Raw genomic sequence first — 22,746 nt, forward strand, 5'->3', positions numbered from 1 at the left:
CGAAATACCAGGCAATTCTCCTCTGAACAAGGAACATGACAACCCCAGACGATCGTTTCGGACTCCTATGGGCCTCGTCAGTGAGGTGCAGCCACATTCCTCTAAGCACACTGGGCAAGGAGTCCACGTCTGGTTTCCCCCATCACCCATAGGGAGACTTCCCCAGGGTCATAATAATTTGCATACAAAGAGAGAAGCGCTCTACCAGGAACGAACAACAGCTCAGTGGCTTGTTCTATGGCGATTTACCACCCGGAAGCAGCCTCTTTTAGACCAGTGTGCTTTTCACAGAAGAAAACTTTCCTGAAGTATATCAGTCTGATCCCGCCAAGTAAGGTCAGTCCAGCCCCGAAATACCAGGCAATTCTCCTCTGAACAAGGAACATGACAACCCCAGACGATCGTTTCGGACTCCTATGGGCCTCGTCAGTGAGGTGCAGCCACATTCCTCTAAGCACACTGGGCAAGGAGTCCACGTCTGGTTTCCCCCATCACCCATAGGGAGACTTCCCCAGGGTCATAATAATTTGCATACAAAGAGAGAAGCGCTCTACCAGGAACGAACAACAGCTCAGTGGCTTGTTCTATGGCGATTTACCACCCGGAAGCAGCCTCTTTTAGACCAGTGTGCTTTTCACAGAAGAAAACTTTCCTGAAGTATATCAGTCTGATCCCGCCAAGTAAGGTCAGTCCAGCCCCGAAATACCAGGCAATTCTCCTCTGAACAAGGAACATGACAACCCCAGACGATCGTTTCGGACTCCTATGGGCCTCGTCAGTGAGGTGCAGCCACATTCCTCTAAGCACACTGGGCAAGGAGTCCACGTCTGGTTTCCCCCATCACCCATAGGGAGACTTCCCCAGGGTCATAATAATTTGCATACAAAGAGAGAAGCGCTCTACCAGGAACGAACAACAGCTCAGTGGCTTGTTCTATGGCGATTTACCACCCGGAAGCAGCCTCTTTTAGACCAGTGTGCTTTTCACAGAAGAAAACTTTCCTGAAGTATATCAGTCTGATCCCGCCAAGTAAGGTCAGTCCAGCCCCGAAATACCAGGCAATTCTCCTCTGAACAAGGAACATGACAACCCCAGACGATCGTTTCGGACTCCTATGGGCCTCGTCAGTGAGGTGCAGCCACATTCCTCTAAGCACACTGGGCAAGGAGTCCACGTCTGGTTTCCCCCATCACCCATAGGGAGACTTCCCCAGGGTCATAATAATTTGCATACAAAGAGAGAAGCGCTCTACCAGGAACGAACAACAGCTCAGTGGCTTGTTCTATGGCGATTTACCACCCGGAAGCAGCCTCTTTTAGACCAGTGTGCTTTTCACAGAAGAAAACTTTCCTGAAGTATATCAGTCTGATCCCGCCAAGTAAGGTCAGTCCAGCCCCGAAATACCAGGCAATTCTCCTCTGAACAAGGAACATGACAACCCCAGACGATCGTTTCGGACTCCTATGGGCCTCGTCAGTGAGGTGCAGCCACATTCCTCTAAGCACACTGGGCAAGGAGTCCACGTCTGGTTTCCCCCATCACCCATAGGGAGACTTCCCCAGGGTCATAATAATTTGCATACAAAGAGAGAAGCGCTCTACCAGGAACGAACAACAGCTCAGTGGCTTGTTCTATGGCGATTTACCACCCGGAAGCAGCCTCTTTTAGACCAGTGTGCTTTTCACAGAAGAAAACTTTCCTGAAGTATATCAGTCTGATCCCGCCAAGTAAGGTCAGTCCAGCCCCGAAATACCAGGCAATTCTCCTCTGAACAAGGAACATGACAACCCCAGACGATCGTTTCAGACTCCTATGGGCCTCGTCAGTGAGGTGCAGCCACATTCCTCTAAGCACACTGGGCAAGGAGTCCACGTCTGGTTTCCCTCATCACCCATAGGGAGACTTCCCCAGGGTCATAATAATTTGCATACAAAGAGAGAAGCGCTCTACCAGGAACGAACAACAGCTCAGTGGCTTGTTCTATGGCGATTTACCACCCGGAAGCAGCCTCTTTTAGACCAGTGTGCTTTTCACAGAAGAAAACTTTCCTGAAGTATATCAGTCTGATCCCGCCAAGTAAGGTCAGTCCAGCCCCGAAATACCAGGCAATTCTCCTCTGAACAAGGAACATGACAACCCCAGACGATCGTTTCGGACTCCTATGGGCCTCGTCAGTGAGGTTCAGCCACATTCCTCTAAGCACACTGGGCAAGGAGTCCACGTCTGGTTTCCCCCATCACCCATAGAGAGACTTCCCCAGGGTCATAATAATTTGCATACAAAGAGAGAAGCGCTCTACCAGGAACGAACAACAGCTCAGTGGCTTGTTCTATGGCGATTTACCACCCGGAAGCAGCCTCTTTTAGACCAGTGTGCTTTTCACAGAAGAAAACTTTCCTGAAGTATATCAGTCTGATCCCGCCAAGTAAGGTCAGTCCAGCCCCGAAATACCAGGCAATTCTCCTCTGAACAAGGAACATGACAACCCCAGACGATCGTTTCGGACTCCTATGGGCCTCGTCAGTGAGGTGCAGCCACATTCCTCTAAGCACACTGGGCAAGGAGTCCACGTCTGGTTTCCCCCATCACCCATAGGGAGACTTCCTATATATTCCTATATATATAGGAATATCTATTTATAATTACTTAGAACATATTCTTCTATGTGCTGAACATTGGAATGTGAAATATTTGCAGTAAATACATAGTTAAAACCTTTATTAAATATGAATATTGCATAATTATGCTTTTACATGTTTTTTATCTACTTGACTGCAAAGAGCTCCAAGTAGACACGTTTTTTCCACACTGGGAGTTTGGCTACACAGCCATTTGAAGATTTAATATGTCCTGATGAAGGCTCGGGTAGGACCCGAAACGTCGACTATTCTCTGTTGATGTACGAATAAAGTCATTGTATTTGAATTTACAAATCCTGAGAGTGCCCTTCTTGATACGGATTTACATAGCTACACTTTGAGGATTGCACCCAGGTCTACTACACACCACCTTGGTTGGAGTGCTGGGCCACAGGCTAATTGTTACACTATATATATATATATATACACACACATATGTATGTGTTTATATGTGTCTGTTAATACATATATACACATTAAGATACATAAATACATCTGTACACACATATATATATATACATACATATTTAGATGTGTATATGTATGTATGTCTATGTTATAGCCCTTTGCAAGCCTTTTTTTTCACCTGAGACCTCATATCTTTGAGCCTTTATAACTTTTTGTGCAATATTTTTTTTTAAATATTTTTTTATTAGATGGTGTTATTAGTGTAACTTTAACGTGTATTTTGGATGTGTTTTGTGCAACTTTTTAACGGAGCCGGACTGGGAATAAAAAGCAACACTGGGAAATTTGGAGACCAGCCTTATTTTTCATTAAGCCAGTAAAATTTGCACGCCCCATTTTTCTCAAATGAGATTACTGGGATACTCATTCCCCCAATATTTTATTAAGAATTAAAATATATTGGTTTGTATAAAACAAAAGTGCCAAATTGAAACGCGTTGCTCAGTTGTTTGTATTACAGAAGCTTCCATAGTGAAGCCAGTCTGAAACTCTGTTTACAGCTGTCAGAGTGTGTTCGGTGGAAGCCTGTCTAGGTTTTGATGCGACAGGGACTAGAAAATAAATTTATCTGATAGAGGTTCACAAGGTGGCTACTTTCTGGAACTGGGGTGGTCCTATGGTCGAATGACCACTTACTCACAGTGAAGTTCCACAAACAGCCAGTTCGGCGGTTACAACCTTTAGACGCAAGAATCCTTTCCTCCATGTGAGTACGGATATACATTTATTTCACATTTTGTGACACTGTCTAAGAAATCTCCCTCTCCTTCTTTTGAGTCACAGGGAAACAGCTTTCAGTGGGATTATTTAATCTCTACAAACAGCTAAAACTGCAGCTGAGACGGACTGCCTTTGCAACATTTTAATACAATGTACTTTTGTAGCAATTTTTGATGATTTTGTTTTATTTTAAAGATTGTATGTAATCTAATGTATCAGCTGAAGCTAAGTCAGCATATAGAAGACAAATTTCAATGTGTTATTTAAAACAAACACTTTAATATCTTTTTGCTGCAATGCGTTTCTCGACCGCTCAATGGTCGTTTCCTCAGGCAAATGCAAAAAACGGATACAAGCGTGCTTCATTAGCATCATTAAATACACATGTGATGGTATAACAGGAAGTTGTCAAGTTAAAACAGGAACCAAAAAAAATGGACAAAGTCTAAATAATAAAATGTTACAATGCATAAAATGTTGCTTTTTAAATCTGATAAAAACATTTGTATACAATAATCGCACATTATGAAAACCAACATTGGATACATAAAAACACAAAGGGAAATGTGACCCCGTTAAAATGCATAATATATTCGTTAACTCTTTCTTATATGGAATATTTGAAAAACTGTTGGAATGTAGTGTGTAAGCCTTCAAAGTAGCATGGTTTTTCACCCATATTGTGGACGCACTGCGTGAAAACATGTATGGGTGCAATGTTGTATGAATCGTTGTGTCTTTTCATGATGGTGGGGCTAAAAAACTTGCGGTATACACTTGAATACCAGTTGGAGATCCCACTGTATAACACAGAATAATAAAAAAGAAAAAACTTTATATTTTACATATTGCTAAAAAACTTTTATATTTCTCCACTGGTATATATATATAATGTACATGTTCAACGTTCAACACATGGAACACATGGTATTCACCAAATGGCAAAACCATCTTATCCTACAGAAATTGATATTTCCTGTGCATAGTCTGGAGATTTAAATGTCATGTTTGTTAAAGAACACAGACGCAGGTTTTTACCTACCAAATAACTATGCTACAAAAGTGATTGATGTTGAAAACTGTTGAAAACAAATACTCTATTTAGTAATGCAAAATATATGCTTGTATAACATGGGCACAAATTGTACATCTATCGCACACAAAAAACGTTTCGGTTATTGTACTATGTGAGATGTTTGTGAGATGTATAATTTTGTGTACCCTTGTTTGTGTCAAATATATTCCCTAATTTGAAAGGTGTCAATGCAAGATAAACCATTATTGAACGTGTAGAATTTAACTTGATGTACATTTTTCTACTATGGTGATGACACCTTGTCTTACATGATTGTGTGGTGTTGATCCATGTCCTATTGAATTGCATGGATTATAAAATTAAAAAAGTTGAGGACTGGAACATGTTGTGGATCTATTGCCAAAGCATAACCAGACCATAACTTAATGATGATATTGCATAAAAGTAAACTAATTGAAAGCTGCCAAATTAAGGTTAGAATTGAGGCCTAAAGGATGTAGAGTTTTTAGCTTAAAAATCCAAAAAGTTTCTCGTTGTCTGAGTCTTGTCAATCTATTGTAGTCAGAAGATTTAAGAATAAAGTCAATAGGTAAAAAACGATAAATAGATGTATTACTGTTATGTTTGGTTAAGCAATGGTTCAGAATACTGTGCTTAATTTTGTTTTTCGGACAGTTTTTGCAATTCCGATAATGTTCCCCATCTTGTAATTATTTTTCTTGAGGTACGACCTACATACTGTAGTCCGCACAAACATACAATGAGATATACAACAAAAGAGAAGTCACAATTGAAAAAAACAAAATAGGAAAGTTTTCTCCTGTAACATTGGATGAGAAAGATTTTTGTCCCGACTTAATAAAAGTGCATGAGTTGCACCCATTTTTCCCACATCTATATTCCTTTAAGCCCAAAAATACCAGTTGCAATGGTCTTCTTTTAAAATGTGTATGCTTTACCCTTTTGCTGGGGGCCAACATGTTTCTAAGAGTGGGGGCCCTCCTATAAACTATTCTTGGTTTGTCTTTAACAATATTTGCAAGAATGGGGTCTCTCTGAATAATGTACCAGTATTTTTTAAGAGTGTTTTGTATCTTTTGATAGTCATTATTATATTGTGTAATGAACATAATGTCATTAGTACTAGTGTCTAATTTAGATGTGTTGGATCTAGCCTGCAGGAAGGTTTCTCTATCCAAATTTTTGGCTCTGATTAACGCCTGTTCTAAAAGATGGAAGTTGTCTTCTATATGCTGACTTAGCTTCAGCTGATCTTCTCCCTAATCTGCAAGATATCCCGGTTTGGACGAGTATCTGACTCCGGTCATCACAGTAATCTTCAGCTAAGGAACAGCTGACAGTGTACTAGCCACTGATTTAAGTGCTAGCCTGCATTCAAGCATCGGTCACAGTACGGTGCAACATGTATTACCTTTAAGTGCCAAACAGTTCTACTATGCGTAATACACTATGAGGCGCCCTCTTCTTTTTCCGTTTTCTAGTTAAATTCCACACACCGGAATTCTGAGCGGAGCAGCCTTTTTGTCACTTCCACTAAAGGAATCACTTACCAAAGACACATTACACTGCGAACAGCGGCTGTTAAATCGAACATTGGACATTTTGCATTTGTTTTTTTGGACCAATTGATTCACATTGTTATTTCTCCACATCGCCACAGCAGGCACTAGTCATAACTAGGGATGGGCGAATGTTTCTAAAGATTCAAAATTTAAAACAAATTTTGATACATTTGTTCGTTCTAATCGAATTTTGAATGTTTATATAACATTCTAACATTCCATTTTCGAATTTTCGTTTTCGAATTTTTCAATAAAATTCGAAAATATTTGTTCGAATTATAGAATGTTTAGCTATGTATTCATTCAATTTCGAAATGTAATATTCAAATTTGAATGTGACATTCAAATTTGAAATAGTATTTCTAGTCTACAACTGTGTTTAATAAATGTAATATTCGAATTTGAATGCTACATTCGAATTCGAATGTCACATTCGAATTTGAAATAGTATTTCTAGTCTAATACTGTGTTTTATAAATGTAATATTCGAATTCGAATGTGACATTCGATTCGAATGTCATATTCGATTTGAATGTGACATTTGAAATAGTGTTTCTAGTCTACAAATGTGTTTTATAAATGTAATATTCGAATGTGATATTCGAATGTAACATTCGAATTCAAATGTGACATTCGAATTCGAATGTGACATTCGAAAACTGTAAATAACATTCGAAAATCGAATTTTTAAGAATATTCGTTCTTATCAACATTCTATTATGTAAATTGAATTTCTACAATAACATTCGTTCTAACATTCGAATTCGGATATAAACACATTCGCGCATCCCTAGTCATAACTCTCAACCATTTAACAATAGTAATTAGTACATACATTGACCATTGTATTCACACATTTTCCACTCTATCAAGATGCAATCTAGGGAAGAGAGGAATTCCAAAAGATTAGGTTTTAACCTATCCAAGGACTCCTCTATTACCAATTTGTCGTCTGATACTATTGATATTAAACCATTGAGAGATCTGTTCCATCTTTAAAAGAAGAGATCAACAAAGAACACAGACATTGGTGGGATCTAACTACTTTAGAGAAATATGTAGAGATTTAATATATCCCTAGAGGACTTCGGATCCTCAAACACTGTTCCTTTAAGGAAGACTCAGATCTCCTAAAAAAATGGTATGAAGCAATAAGTGAATGTTCATTTAACCTTATGAACATTCTTATAGAACACAGACGCAAGTTGTTTAAGGAATGTAATACTAACATAGAAAAAATCCAGAAGGATTTAATATGTTATCAACAAAATACAGATTATGCTAAGATAGCCAAAGATATCGATGAAAGAATTGATAGATATTAGGAGAATTTAGTTATCATTAAAAAATAAAAAATTACAGAGAGATCATGATGATTACTCCAACAATTGTGTTTATACCTTTAATCGAAAGGATGAAAACAATACATATAGAGACAATACACAATGTCAACAAAATCAATGAAAAAAAGAACAATACAATAAAGGTCATAAACTGAAGAACACTCAGAACTGTCATATCGTTCAAACAACCACACACACCAACAAACATATTCACATCCTATCAATCATATCAAACGCACAGACATAACACTCATAGATCCCCCCCGTCCCTTACTCGTACTAATCATTATCACCACAATTTGCATTCATCCAACCATGAACAATCTGATTCACACTGAAGAAAAGAACACAATCCCTGCCTCATTCCCAATTTTGAACACCCCAACAGATTTAGTCTTCTAGCATCTGGACCCAAAAGTTCAGAGATCATTCCAGAGAGACCACATAATATGGAATCTCCCTCTTTTTTAGGGGCAGGCACAAGTCCGAGAAGAGAACCCCCCCCCGATCTACAAAAAGACCACACTACATAGAAAACGAGGCTCTAGAGGCCGATCCACTACCACCAAGAAAGAGAAACTATCGAGATTAGATAGAGGGTTATTCAATTTATCATCTTATTCACTAACAATAGAATAGAAAAGAGTATTAAAAAGAGGGTTATCATATTGCCCACCCAATTCTCCCAAAATGTTTGATATTTTTGTAGATTTAAATAATTTTACACATAAGCTTACATTACAAAAGTATTTTGCGAACAAAAAACTCAAGGAAAATAAACACAATCCAGTAGATTCACAATTGATCTTGACTGATGATATGCCAGCCAGTAGGAACACTCAGTGTGTCATCTCTGATGTCGATAGTCTAACAACACATCTATTTGATATGTTTGTACACACAACAGTTAAAAAAAAATTTACATTTTAATCCCACCAATACATCCAATCAACATATTGAACTATATCACAATTTAGTACTTCAAGATCTGGAAAAAGTATTCAAATCTAAAACTAAGAAAAAGTACTATATGAACCTTGTGGAAAGAAAAGCCCTTATGAATTTACAAAACAACAAAGACATTATCATTCAGGATGCAGATAAGGGGGGAGGAATCATCATACAGGATTTACAAGATTATTTGAAGAAGCAGAGAGAATTTTAGGAGACACAGAATACTACACAGTTTTTCAATGAGATCCCACCTCCAGTTATCTTCTAACATATTCCACCTTAATAGAAAAAGGTTGTGTTTTGGGTATTCTAAATAAGAGAGAAAAATAATTTTTAAAAACATCTAATCCCTCTATAGCACATTATTATCAGTTACCCAAAATGCATAAAAATATACTAAACCCACCTGGCCGCCCAATAATTGCAGGCATTGGAAACTTAAAGGGACAGTCAACACCAGAATTGTTGTTGTTTTAAAAGGTAGATAATCCCTTAATTACCAATTCCCCAGTTTTGCATAACCAACACATTTAAAATTATACATGTTTTACCTCTGTAATTACCTTGTATCTAAGCCTCAGCAGACTGCCCCCTTATTTCAGTTCTTTTGACAGACTTGCATTTTAGCCAATCAGAGCTGTCTCCATGGTAAATTCACGTGCATGAGCTCAATGTTATCTATATGAAACACGTGAACTAATGCCCTCTAGTGGTGAAAAACTATCAAAATGCATTTAGATTACAGGCGGCCTTCAAGGTCTAATAAATTAGCATATGAACCTCCTAGGTTTAGCTTTCAACTAAGAATACCAAGAGAACAAAGCAAAATTGGTGATAAAAGTAAATTTCAAAGTTGTTTAAAATTACATGCCCTATTTGAAACATGAAAGTTTTTTTTGGACTTGACTGTCCCTTTAACATATAGCCTATCTTACTACATAGACCAATTTTTGCAAAAATGTGTGATTACACTTCCATAATATATCAGAGACAGTAGCCATCTATTACAATTAATTAATCAAACTCCTATCCCAAACGAGGAACTTTTTGGATCACTTGTAATGTGAGCTCATTATACTCCAACATCTCCCATGAATTGGGCATTAGGGCTGTATCACATTTTCTAGAACAGGACATATTTTTTTCCAGATTCTCAACGTATATTCATTTTAGAAAACGTCCAATACATTCTGCAACACAATTATTTCATTTATCAAGACAAGTTCTATTTTCAACTCAAGGGTACGGCCATGGAGACCAGCTTTGCTCCCAGTTTTGCAAATCTCTTTATAAGATTTTTTAAAGAAAATTACATCTATCACAGTGCACATGGGGTGAACCTGGTCTTTTATGGCCACTACATAGATGACCTAATTTTTATTTGGAATGGTGACAGAACAACAGCAGAATCATTTATTAATCACCTAAACTATAACAACTTAGGGATCAGTTTCACACCCAACATCCAAACTGAATCAATCGAATGTCTAGATCTTGTACTTAGTTGGGGTAAAGACAATTGTATAGAATCCAAAACATTTTTCAAAGAAGTAGACAGCAACAGCTTTTTGGAATATAGTAGTAACCACCACAAAAGTTGGATTAGGACTATACCATACATCCAGTTTAGGAGGATCAGAAGAAATTGTACCAAAACAGAAACCTTTTTGGAACAAAGCAAAGTCCTATATCAAAATTTTTTAGACAAAGGTTATCCCGTCCATGTTTTAGAACAGGCGTTAACCAGAGCCAAAAATTTGGATAGAGAAACCATCATGCAGGCTAGATCCAACACATCTAAATTAGACACTAGTAGTAATGACATTAGGTTCATTACACAATATAATAAGGACTATCAAAAGATACAAAACACTCTTAAAAAATACTGGTACATTATTCAGGGAGACCCCATTCTTTCAAATATTGTTAAAGACAAACCAAGAATAGTTTATAGGAGGGCCCCCACTCTTAGAAACAAGTTGGCCCCCAGAAAAAGGTTAAAGCAAACAAATTTTAAAAAAACAAACCAGAAGACCATTGCAACTGGTATTTTTGGGGCTTAAAGAAATATATTGATGTGGGAAAAATGGGTGCAACTCATGCACTTTTATTAAGTCGGGACAAAAATCTTTCTCATCCAATGTTACAGGGGAAAATTTTTCCATTTTTGGGTTTTTTCAATTGTGACTCCTCTTTTGTTGTATATCTCATTGAATGTTTGTGCAGACTACAGTATGTAGGTCGTACCTCAAGAAAAATAAGAACAAGATGGGGGGGGGGACATTATCGGAATTGCAAAAACTGTCAGAAAAACAAAATTAAACACAGTATTCCGAACCATTGCTTAGCCAAACATAACAGTAATACATCTATTTATCGTTTTTTTACCTATTGACTTTATTCTTAAATCTTCTGACTACAATAGATTGACAAGACTCAGACAACGACAAACTTTTTGGATTTTTAAGCTAAAAACTCTACATCCTTTAGGCTTCATTTCCAACCTTGATTTGGCAGCTTTCAATTAGTTTACTTTTCAGCAATATCATCATTAAGTTATGGTTATGCTTTGGCAATAGATCCACAACATGTTCCAGTCCTCTACTTTTTTCATTTTATAATCCATGCAATTCAATAGGACATGGATCAACACCACACAATCATGTAAGACAAGGTTGTCTGTGTTTTTTCACAAACATGACATTTAGATCTCCAGTATTCTGTGCTTATGTCCAGTGGGATCTCCAACTGGTATTCAATTGTATACCGCAAGTTTTTTAGCCCCTCTCTGTCTATTTTACATGAGTGAACACCATCATGAAAAGACATAGCGATTCATACAACATCCATACATGTTTTCACGCAGTGCGTCCACAATATGGGTGAAAAACCATGCTACTTTGAAGGCTTACACACTACATTCCAACAGTTTTTCAAACATTCCTTATAAGAAAGAGTTAACGAATATATTATGCATTTTATCGGGGTCACATTTCCCTTTGTGTTTTTATGTATCCAATGTTGGTTTTCATAATGTGCAATCATTGTATACAAATGTTTCTATCAGATTTAAAAAGCAACATTTTATGCATTGTATCATTTTATTATTTAGACTTTGTCCATTTTTATTGGTTCCTGTTTTAACTTGACAACTTCCTGTTATACCATCACATGTGTATTTAATGATGCTAATGAAGCAAGCTTGTATCCGTTTTTTGCATTTGCCTGAGGAAACGACCATTTAGCGGTCAAGAAACGCGTTGCAGCAAAAAGATATTAAAGTGTTTTTTTTAAATAACACATTGGAAGTTGTCTTCTATATGCTGACTTAGCTTCAGCTGATCTTCTCCCTAATCGGCAAGATATCCCGGTTTGGACGAGTATCTGACTCCAGTCATCACAGTAATTTTCAGCTAAGGAACAGCTGACAGTTTACTAGCTGCTGATTTAAGTGCTAGCCTGCATTCAAGCATCGGTCACAGTACGGTGCAACTTGTTCTGGTAAGCATATTACCTTTAAGTGCCGAACAGTTCTACTGTGTGTAATACACTATGAGGCACCCTCTTCTTTTTCTGTTTTCTGGTTAAATTCCACACACCAGAATTCTGAGTGGAGCAGGCTTTTTGTCACTTCCACTAAAGGAATCACTTACCAAAGACACATTACACTGTGAACAGCAGCTGTTAAATCGAACATTGGACTTTTTTTTTTTTTGGACTCTACACCACCATCAACTTAAAGGGCCACTGTAAGTAAATATTTTCTATGCCTGTTACTAACTAACTACCCCAAATACGTTTTTTATCAATAGCATTTCATTAACATATCTCTACCGTATATCAGAAATCTTGTCTGCAAATTTAATTGTTTTCCAAACCCACTCCGTGCGTATCCTTTGCTCTGTACCAATCCATTTACAATACCTAGGTTTCAAAATGGCGCTTTAAACACAAAGTTATTGGTTTAAGTATTTTGAACATGCAGTGCTGAAAATAGTGGGCAGGATAACGTGACATCATCGGCGAATAAAAGATATAACTTTTAGAACGTTATGAAACTTTGTTTTGGAGAAAATATAGGTCAGTAGGTTTTAATTAATGTTTATTAACTTTAATATGTTAGTTGTTTAGCTTAAAAATTATAACAGAAAGTAATCCTTTAAGTACCTTTATATTATTTTATCACTGGAATTTATTATCTTTATTCATTTAACTATTTATTAATTATCACCATTTATTCTCAGGCCCCCACTGTTGGACACCCCCTTGGGTATCCTTGTTTTTGTAATCTAATGTATACTTTTGTGGTATTGATTTCAATTGTACAGATTACGTGATCATAGTAAAATTATTTGTTCATTTTATATTTAGAAACTTGGTCCCCACCACTCTTTGGCATTTATTTTTGCAAAATAACATCCCCTTTTTTTACATTAGTTCATGTGTGCCATGTAGATAACATTGTGCTCATGCACGTGGAGTTACCTAGGAGTCAGCACTGATTGGTTAAAATGCACGTCTGTCATAAGAACTAAAATAAAGGTGCAGTCTGCAGAGGCTTAGATATAAGGTAATCACAGAGGTAAAAAATATATTATTATAACCGTGTTGGTTATGCAAAACTGGGGAATGGGTAATAAAGACATTATCTATCTTTTTAAAAATAAAAATTCTGGAGTAGACTGTCCCTTTAAGAGAGAATGGAGAAAAAAAAAAAAAGAGTTGAGATATGGGATATATATTACCAAAATACCATCATATATATATATAGAAATATGTATGTATGAATAAATAGAACATATTCTGCTATGTAAAGAACGTTACAATGCAAAACATTCAAATTTTCATGTCATGTTAGAGCACTTGAGAATATGCAATTGAGTTTGTGTGCAGGTAGTTGTTTATTTTGGCTCCATTGACTTCAATTGAAGAATAAGTTATCACACGCACAATATTCTAAGTTCGGCTTTTTAAGTTAGTGTGCAAGCAAAAATGATCAGTTATCCAAGATATGTCTTTTCAGTTTGTCTTTATTGAAGTATACTAAATCATTTACACACTGCTGTTAGAATACAAATCTCAAAAACAGACATTTCTTCCATGAGACAAAGACAAGGAAAGTATACAGGCGCTGCTTAAAATCTAGGTAGTGATATATCTCTATTAGATCTCTAATGAGTATTACAATTTGTAATTAATGTTCCTCAAACAATGTTAAGATGACATACAATGATATACAATGATATAAATAGATGTAAAAAGTCTTACAAATGTTAAAAAACGTTTGTCCAGTTAAAAGTCAATGCTCCTTTTGATTGGTAAAAAGTGCAGGCTGCTCCTTAGAAAAGTCCCATAACGAACTTGTAGTGATAATCTAAAGAAATAAAGAAAAAAGAGCGCCCAAACGCATCTAAGTGCAGACAGTCTAAAAAATTTATTGATTCACATATAAAAGTCACACATAAGAATAACACTCACAATTTAAAAAACTAAAACAAGCATTGTACGATATCACCAAATGCGTTCTCCTCTCCTTCAACTTCAATAGCGTTGCGTGCAGCGTCAGTAACCCGGCTGTCTGTGGGTGTGTAGGATCCTGGCCAATCCGGCAATTGCTTCCTTAGATCAGCTGAGTGAGGGGGCTTATCTATTGCCTCTGTTAATGACATTTGCATCAATCCTGTGAGGCCGGTTTTGTGGTGTAATTCTGACAACTTTGACAATTGAATGCACCGAGTGGGCTGAGGATTGTATGTGTTTAGTTTTATTAGTTCGCTCTATTTTACCAAGAGACTTATCTCCATATTGAGAGAGTGACTCCAACAACCAATCAGCAACGCGGAGCTGATCTAAGGAAGCAATTGCCGGATTGGCCAGGATCCTACACACCCACAGACAGCCGGGTTACTGACGCTGCACGCAACGCTATTGAAGTTGAAGGAGAGGAGAACGCATTTGGTGATATCGTACAATGCTTGTTTTAGTTTTTTAAATTGTGAGTGTTATTCTTATGTGTGACTTTTATATGTGAATCAATAAATTTTTTAGACTGTCTGTACTTAGATGCGTTTGGGCGCTCTTTTTTCTTTATTTCTTTAGATTTCTTCCATGAGATTTGAAAGAAACTAAGCGATTCAAATCAACCTGCTGCACACAGTTTTCCAATGTTTTAAGCTTTAAAGGCCATCTGTCTACCTAGAATTCTTTTCTTCTGGTTCCAAACCCTGTCTTTGGAGGACTGTTTCAGAGGGAATTACTGTTTGGAGCAGTATTATATTGCCTCTCTTTTAACTTGGTCCGAATAAATGTCAAAATCCAAACCAATGTAAATAAATAATGTGCTGCTGGAAGCATTATGCAAGCAAAGGAAACCTGTGCAGCATTATTTATTAATTCTGTTTTTAAGAGGGCGTATTAAACGTGTTACAGACCGAATTATTACAATCTTCCATTATCTACCCAAGGTGCACAAGACTCTTGAAAGAATTAAAGGTAGACACATTGTGGGCTAGATTACGAGTGGCTAAGTGTAGTGCACGAGCAATAAAGGGGTATTTCTCCGATTTTTGAGCGCAACGGAAACTGCGAGCATATTACGAGTTGAACTTGAGTGCAATCAAATTTAACGAGCATTGAGTTAGTGCGACTCCAGATCTTCTGGTTATCTGTTACGCAAAACAAAAGATTTGCACAAAAAACATAAAAAATACATTTAACAGTAGAATAACACCCATATTAACACTGACAAAAATTATTTAAAAAAAATACATTAAAAAGTTATAAAGGCTAAAAGATATGAGGTCTCAGGAGTTAGAAAAAAGTCATGCAAAGGGTTTTAACATAGATATACATACATACACATATCTAAATATGTATATGTATGTATTTATATATATATATATATATATATATATATATATATATATATATATATATATATATATATATATATATATTTTATATTTGTATATACAGACATAAATACACATATAAACACATAAATACATATGTGTGTGTATATATATATATTATTTTTTGAAGTGCATTAGAACCCTTTGCAGTCAAGTAGCTGAAAACATGAAAAATCATATTTATGCAATATTCATATTTAAAGGGACAGTAAAGGCAAAATGAAACTTTCATGATTCAGATAGAGCATGCAATTTTAAACAACTTAGCAATTAACTTCTGTTATCAAATTTGACTTTAATGCCCCTTTAACGTTGAGAAGTATGTGGCTTTGAAATAAGTCTGATAATATTGGTCTGGGTTGGTTCCCCACCTTTCAGTATTCTCCCTACTCTTTGGTTATTTGATAATATTGTAGCCATGTATACCTAGTATATAAGGCAAATGGGTTCTTCGAAGAAGAGCATCTGCTGCTGTGACCAGAAAGCAGGAAGAGGGAAAGATTTTAGATAAAATGGTGCCAGAGCCTTGTGCAAGTGCAACACAGAACCTTGTACAGTAAAGAAAAACTGACGATTGCAGAGTTAAGAAGAACTGCTGATGTGTAAGGAATCAATGGAAGAGTGACCTGGTTATAAACCAGCAAGGGACAAATGGGCAAAATAAATGTGAAAAAAAGGTTGGAAATAAAGAGGGAGAAGCCAGAAAGAGAAAGCAACACAGAAAGATGAAAACAAAAACAAATCTGTGCATAACAAATTTAAATACGACCATAACTTGTCCACCTGCTCTTAGGCGTCGGACAGAAATCAACCCGATCAAATACGATTGGGTTGATTGACACCCCCTGCTAGCCGCTGATTGGCCACAAATCTGCAGGGGGCAGCATTGCACCAGCATTTCACAAGAACTGCTGGTGCAATGATAAATGCCGACAGCGTATGCGGTCTAAATTTATCGATGTGCGGCAGACATGATACACTACTTCGTATCATGTCTGCTCGCACATTGTTAAATATGCGCCCATGTCTATGTATGATATATGTATCCAGCTTAATCTCTAACTGAACATTTTATGACCTCCTCCTCAAATTCCCTCCCTTCCTGGACAATCTTTTACCCTAAATGTAATGTGTAATATTCGGTTATTATATGGCTTTAAACTGTTATACTACTAAAATGCTGCATAGAAGCAGTAAAGGAAAGAAAATATAAAATATGAGTCTCTGGTCGTGTAATAAAATTGCAGTTTCATATTACTGTTTAGCTTTTTCAATAAAATGTTATGATTTTTTTTTATCTATTCTTAAATTAAAATCCATACACTTTTTAAATAAACAAAATGGTAAAATAAACTATATACTTGATTGAAAGACTTTTTCAGATAAGGGATGTGTATTATTCAGTTGTGCACACACCATGAAATTATTAATTGATAATAAACTGCCCTTAATCCTTGTCATATTAAAATATGATATTTATTTTACAACCCCAATATTTCAATCTATAAATATCCTCATTCAAATACAGAGCAAAGAGAGGAGGCGGCATTGTAATCTATGTTGACAATTCCACAAAGTACACCCCCTTACAAAAATCTAGCTCTCCTGTCACCTTTGATTTCCTTTCTGGCACAATTGAGAGCCCGTGCAGTAAATCAATCATTGTTGCAGGAATCTACCGCCCAACTAGCTCCCCTGTGCATTCCCTTTCAGACATAGCCCATCTCCTTAGTGAAACCATAGCTCAAAACCCAAAAAGTGAAGTTTTGGTTTTTGGAGATTTTAATATTGATTGGCTGAATCCAAAATATAATAGTTGTTGCTCTGTGTTTAAGTCTTTGCAGCTAACACAATTAATCTCCTCCCCAACTTGCATAAACATCAAAAGCGATAATCACACCCTGCTGAATTGGATTCTCTCCACCTCTCCTGACCGAATCCAGGAGCCAGGTGTTCTCCCTAACAATTTCAGTGACCACTGCTTAGTGTACTCTGTGCACAAAATAAAGGCAACTAAAACCTCTCCCAAGGTTAAAATCACCAGGTCCTTCAAAAAATGTAATCTTCAATCATTTCTAAATGACATCAAGTCAAACCTAATTCCAGATCTTGACTCTGTAGTTGGATTCTTTCAGTCTGAACTCCTATAAGTTTGGAATTTACATGCCCCGCTGCGTAAGGTGAGAGTAAAAGGAGCACACTTGAATTGGATCACAGCTGACCTCATTCAAATGTACCAGTTTCGAGATTCATTGTGGTCAGAGTTCAAGCATACTGGCTCTATGAACGATCCCTGTGTATATAAACAATGGTAAAATATATGCACTAAACAAACAAAATTGGCCAAGGCCCAATATTTCTGTGAAAATCTGAACATATATACATATCAAACCCTAGAAAGTTTTGGAAACTCATAAATAACTTATAAACTCCACCAATCCACTCCCAACCCTGCACTGTCAATGTGGACAACCAAAGCCTGCAACTCCCCTTAGAAGTAGCAAATGCCTTTAACAATTATTTTGTCAGATGCTCCACCACCCTGATTGACAAACTAATAAATGGCACGCATCCTGAAGCTACAAATGTGGATCAGACCCCACTAAATCAGAAAAGACCCAATATAGAGAAGTTCAATTTTAGACCTGTACCCATCAATGTCATTAAGAAACACCTTAATAACCTAATAAAAAACCAGTCTTGACCTGATCAAATCCCAGCAATGCTGTTGAAGCTTAGTGCGCCAGCAATTACTAAACCTGTCACAACCCTAATTAATGAATCCTTTGTGTCTGGATACATACCCAAACTTTGGAAGACTGCAAGAGTAGTGCCTATCCATAAAAGTGGGGAGATAACCTTGGTTTCTAACTATCGCCCAATATCATTGCCATTGCTCCCAGTATTGTCAAAAATCTTAGAAATTGTCCATACGCAATTATGTGAATATTACCAACAATCTAACTATCTGACCCCTGATCAATCAGGTTTTCGTACAAATCACTCCACTACAACTGCCCTCCTAAAAGTTTGCAACAACATCCAAACTGGAACAAGGAGACCTAACTGGAGCTATTGTCCTTGATTTTGCAAAGGCCTTTGACACAGTAGACCACGACATACTACTGCTCAAACTAAAAAACTCAGGTATTGGTGATCATCCGCTAACCTGGTTTCGATCATATGTATCGGATCGATCAAATATGTCTCCATTTCTGACAGCGACTCCCTCCCTCTCCCAGTCAGGTGTGGTGTTCCCCAAGGTTCCATTCTCGGCCCCCTGCTATTCACATTATTTATAAACAATCTGCCTAATGTCTGCAAATCCTCAACTGTACACATGTATGCAGATGACACGGTAATCTATGCAAACAATTCCGATCTGCCGCAGCTTGAAGCAGTGCTCCAAGACCAGTTCACAAAGGTAGAAAAGTGGATCAAAAAACAAACTCTTCCTAAACACTGACAAAACTGTCACAATGATCTTTGGAACAGGACCTAAACTACACAAACTAAAAAAACTCCCATCTATGCATCAAAACAAAATCAAATTGCACGCTGACCGCAGTCCACTCTTTTAAATACTTGGGTATGTTGTTAGACCCCAATCTATCTTTTGGCCTCCATATAGAAAAACTGGCATCTAAACTTTATCCAAAAATAGGTGCCCTGTACAGAAACAAATCCTGCCTCAGCCCTACTGTAACGGAAAAGATTGTACAGCAAATACTGATGCCAATTGTGGATTATGGGGATGTAGTATATGCACCTGCACTGCAAACTCACCTTAATAAATGTAATACATTGTATAACTCGTTATGCCGCTTTGTGCTAAAATGTAATTACAGGACACACCAATGTGACATGCTAAAAGAACTAAACCTGCTGTCGCTGGAATCCAGACGCACCCTCCATCTTTCCTGCCTTGTGTTTAAAAGCTTTTCTGGGAAGCTCCCACCCTACCTGAGCAAAATGCTCTTACCGGTTATTCCCACCACCTATAACCTCCGATCCAGTACCAGCACATTATTTAGCTTGCCTCAATACAAAAAGAAAGCAGCTCGATCCTCTTTTTCCTACAGAGCATCACAATTATGGAACGACCTCCCGCACACTTTAAAACCTTCCCCATGCCTAATATCCTTTAAGAGATCCCTCTACATATCTCAAAACAGAATGCACCTGTCATGGTTAATTATATATTTCCTACCTGTTCTATGTTAAATGTTTGTGCATATATTGTGTATTATTATTGATTTTGTGTTGTATGTACACATTGTATCAATGCAATGTTTTGTGTACCCAGGACATACTTGAAAACGAGAGAAATCTCAATGTATCTTTCCTGGTAAAATATTTTATAAATAAATAAATATCTGAGTAGCAGAAAACTTAGTAAAATAATGTTTACAAAATGTCTCGACGGACAAAAAAATTGTCTCTTTTTCAGATTCCTTCTGCACACCTTAAAACAATGTTTTTTTTAGTTTTTTTAGGACATCTTGCAGAAAAGACATTAAATATGGTGACTAAACCAATGTCTCATAACTTTAACACCTTAAGGAAAACAGAAATTTAGGTTTATTATAGAGCTATGAAAACTAGTTTGCGCATGTTTATCAGGGGTATTCTAATAGTTACCTATTACTTTTAAAAACCTTTCAGATTCTATTGAGTATTGAAACTTCACCATCACAAACCATTTAATACATTCTTTTCAAAATTATTTTGGATTTCTCTCACTACTTAAAACTGTTTAGTCCATGCTCAGTTCACTTGCTAATATGTGTGATTTGTTTCTCTAAGACTTAAATGTAGCTCAAATCAAATGTACTTGGAGAATATCTTTAAAACACTTAAAATGATCATCTTTTAAAGCCAACAAATCAATAAGCAGAATATACATATGGTTAATAGCCTTTCCCATTAACTAATATAAATTAGTGTTTGTGTCACTTAAATGGACAGTCAACACCAGAATTTTTGTTGTTTAAAAAGATAGAAAATCCCTTTATTACCCATTCCCCAGTTTTGCATAACCAACACAGTTATAATAATACACATTTTACCTCTGTAATTACATTGAAGCTAAACCTCTGCAAACTGCCCCCCTATTTCAGTTATTTTGACAGACATGCATTTTAGCCAATCAGTGCTGACTCCTAGGTAACTCCACGTGCTCAATGTTATCTATATTAAACACATGAATGCCCTCTAGTGATGAAAAACTGTCAAAATACATTCAGATTATAGGTGGCCTTCAAGGACTTAGAAATTAGCACATGAACCTCCTAGGTTTAGCTTTTAACTAAGAATACCAAAAGAACAAAGCAAAATTGGTGCTAAAAGTAAAGTGGAAAGTTGTTTAAAATTACATGCCCTATCTGAATCATGAAAGTTTTCTTGGACTTCACTGTCCCTTTAAACAAAAACACATGGGAAACTGTAGTTATAAAATCTCAAAGTTAAATTTGTATCAGAAATACCAAAATTACCCACCCATTAGATCTCCTTATTGTATAAAAATAATTAGCACTAAACAAACTTTTAGATTGACATTTATTTTAGCCAATCAAACATACTCTGCATGGTAACTCTGTTCATCACTAATATAAATGGCATCATTGCAAACCAATCATAACATGTTTAAGTAAAAGCAGCCTATTACAACATTATTGAACAAACAAATCTGTCTTTTCACCAATCTAATCCATGTTCATTTACTAAATAAAGTTATATTGCACAAACAAACACTTTTGTAAAAATATAATCTAATAATGCTCAGAAATAAATTGTGTTATCCCAATATTAAAAACATTTATCAATTTCTTAAAAAATCATATTACGCCAAAAGAAATCATTCCCTAAAACAAAATCAGATACTGTATAATGCTGTTTACAGTAATTGTAAGAAATATAGCAAGCACAAACTCAGATAATACACCTTACAGACAGCATGGACTGCAGATGTGGAAATGTGGAAGTGCTTTTATTTTCTGACCTAGGGTCCTAATGTGTGCAAGAATCAAACTTGCTCCTGCAATTGTTGATGCTGCTAGTGTAGTGAGAACTCCCACTAAAACCCCTAATAAGCAAACAAACAAACCCCAAAGTATAACAACTACATATTTATACCTTCAGAAATAACAACAGTACCTTGGAAATTTCCCTGTTAAAGAGACATTGTACTCAAAAATGATTTCATGCATATGAAATAGCAGCATTTGAGAAAGCAAAAGTATCTTTCTTGTCTGAATTATAGAATAAACACTGTTTAAATGTAAAGTGAAACTGCAATAATAATAATTTGCTGTGTTACCTTTGCACTTTCCTACTTTTCCTTACTTACTAGTTGATAGGGGCAACTGTCACTGCTTTATTGGTGGAGAGGGAAAACCTTTGCAAACACGACTAGAAAACATTGGTTTATTCAATGCATGAACATGGGTTATTTAAACAACTCAAATACAATTTTAAATGTACAATTTTAGACAAAAAAAACAGTACCTGTTCTATCTTAATCATTTTTTAATTTTATGTCTCTTTAAATTGGTATATAAGCTTAATTGGATCATTGTAAATGTATCATATGGACAGACAGATAGATAGATAGAGATACACAAATTGACCCTGATTACAAGTGGAGTTTTCTTGCTATAGCCCACAAACTGGTATTACAAAAGAATATTAAACAAAATGACCAGAAAATGCTTAGTATGTCCAATACTTTCAATGGATTAGCATCATATTACAAGTTGTAAGTTATATGTCTCATGTGAGCGCTAAATAAATTAGCTTAACTGGAGATCTGAAAAAAGTACAGGTAACACACGTAAAATATATTAGCGCACTTAGGGGCCGATTGATCATCAGTCTGTCCAACATGATCCACTCAACATACACTTTTGGCATTTATCATTGCACAAGCAGTTCTTGTGAACTGCTTGTGCAATGCCTCCCCCTGCATATTCGCAGCCAATTGGCCACTAGCAGGGGGTTTCAATCAGCCCGATCATATAGGATCGGGCGGATTGATGTCCGCAGTCTCAGAGCAGGCAGACCAGTTAAGGAGCAGCGGTCTTAAGACCACTG

The 22,746-nt window shown here is 36.5% G+C and overlaps 1 protein-coding gene across 1 annotated transcript in view; it reads right to left on the reverse strand.

The window, feature by feature from the left end:
- INPP4B (inositol polyphosphate-4-phosphatase type II B) overlaps positions 1-22,746 on the reverse strand; it is a 1,415,612-nt gene that overhangs the window by 256,856 nt on the left and 1,136,010 nt on the right. The gene's annotated exons all lie outside the window — the stretch shown is intronic.

The sequence above is a fragment of the Bombina bombina genome, chromosome 2, assembly GCF_027579735.1.
Source record: "Bombina bombina isolate aBomBom1 chromosome 2, aBomBom1.pri, whole genome shotgun sequence".
Classification (NCBI taxonomy): Eukaryota; Metazoa; Chordata; class Amphibia; order Anura; family Bombinatoridae; genus Bombina; species Bombina bombina.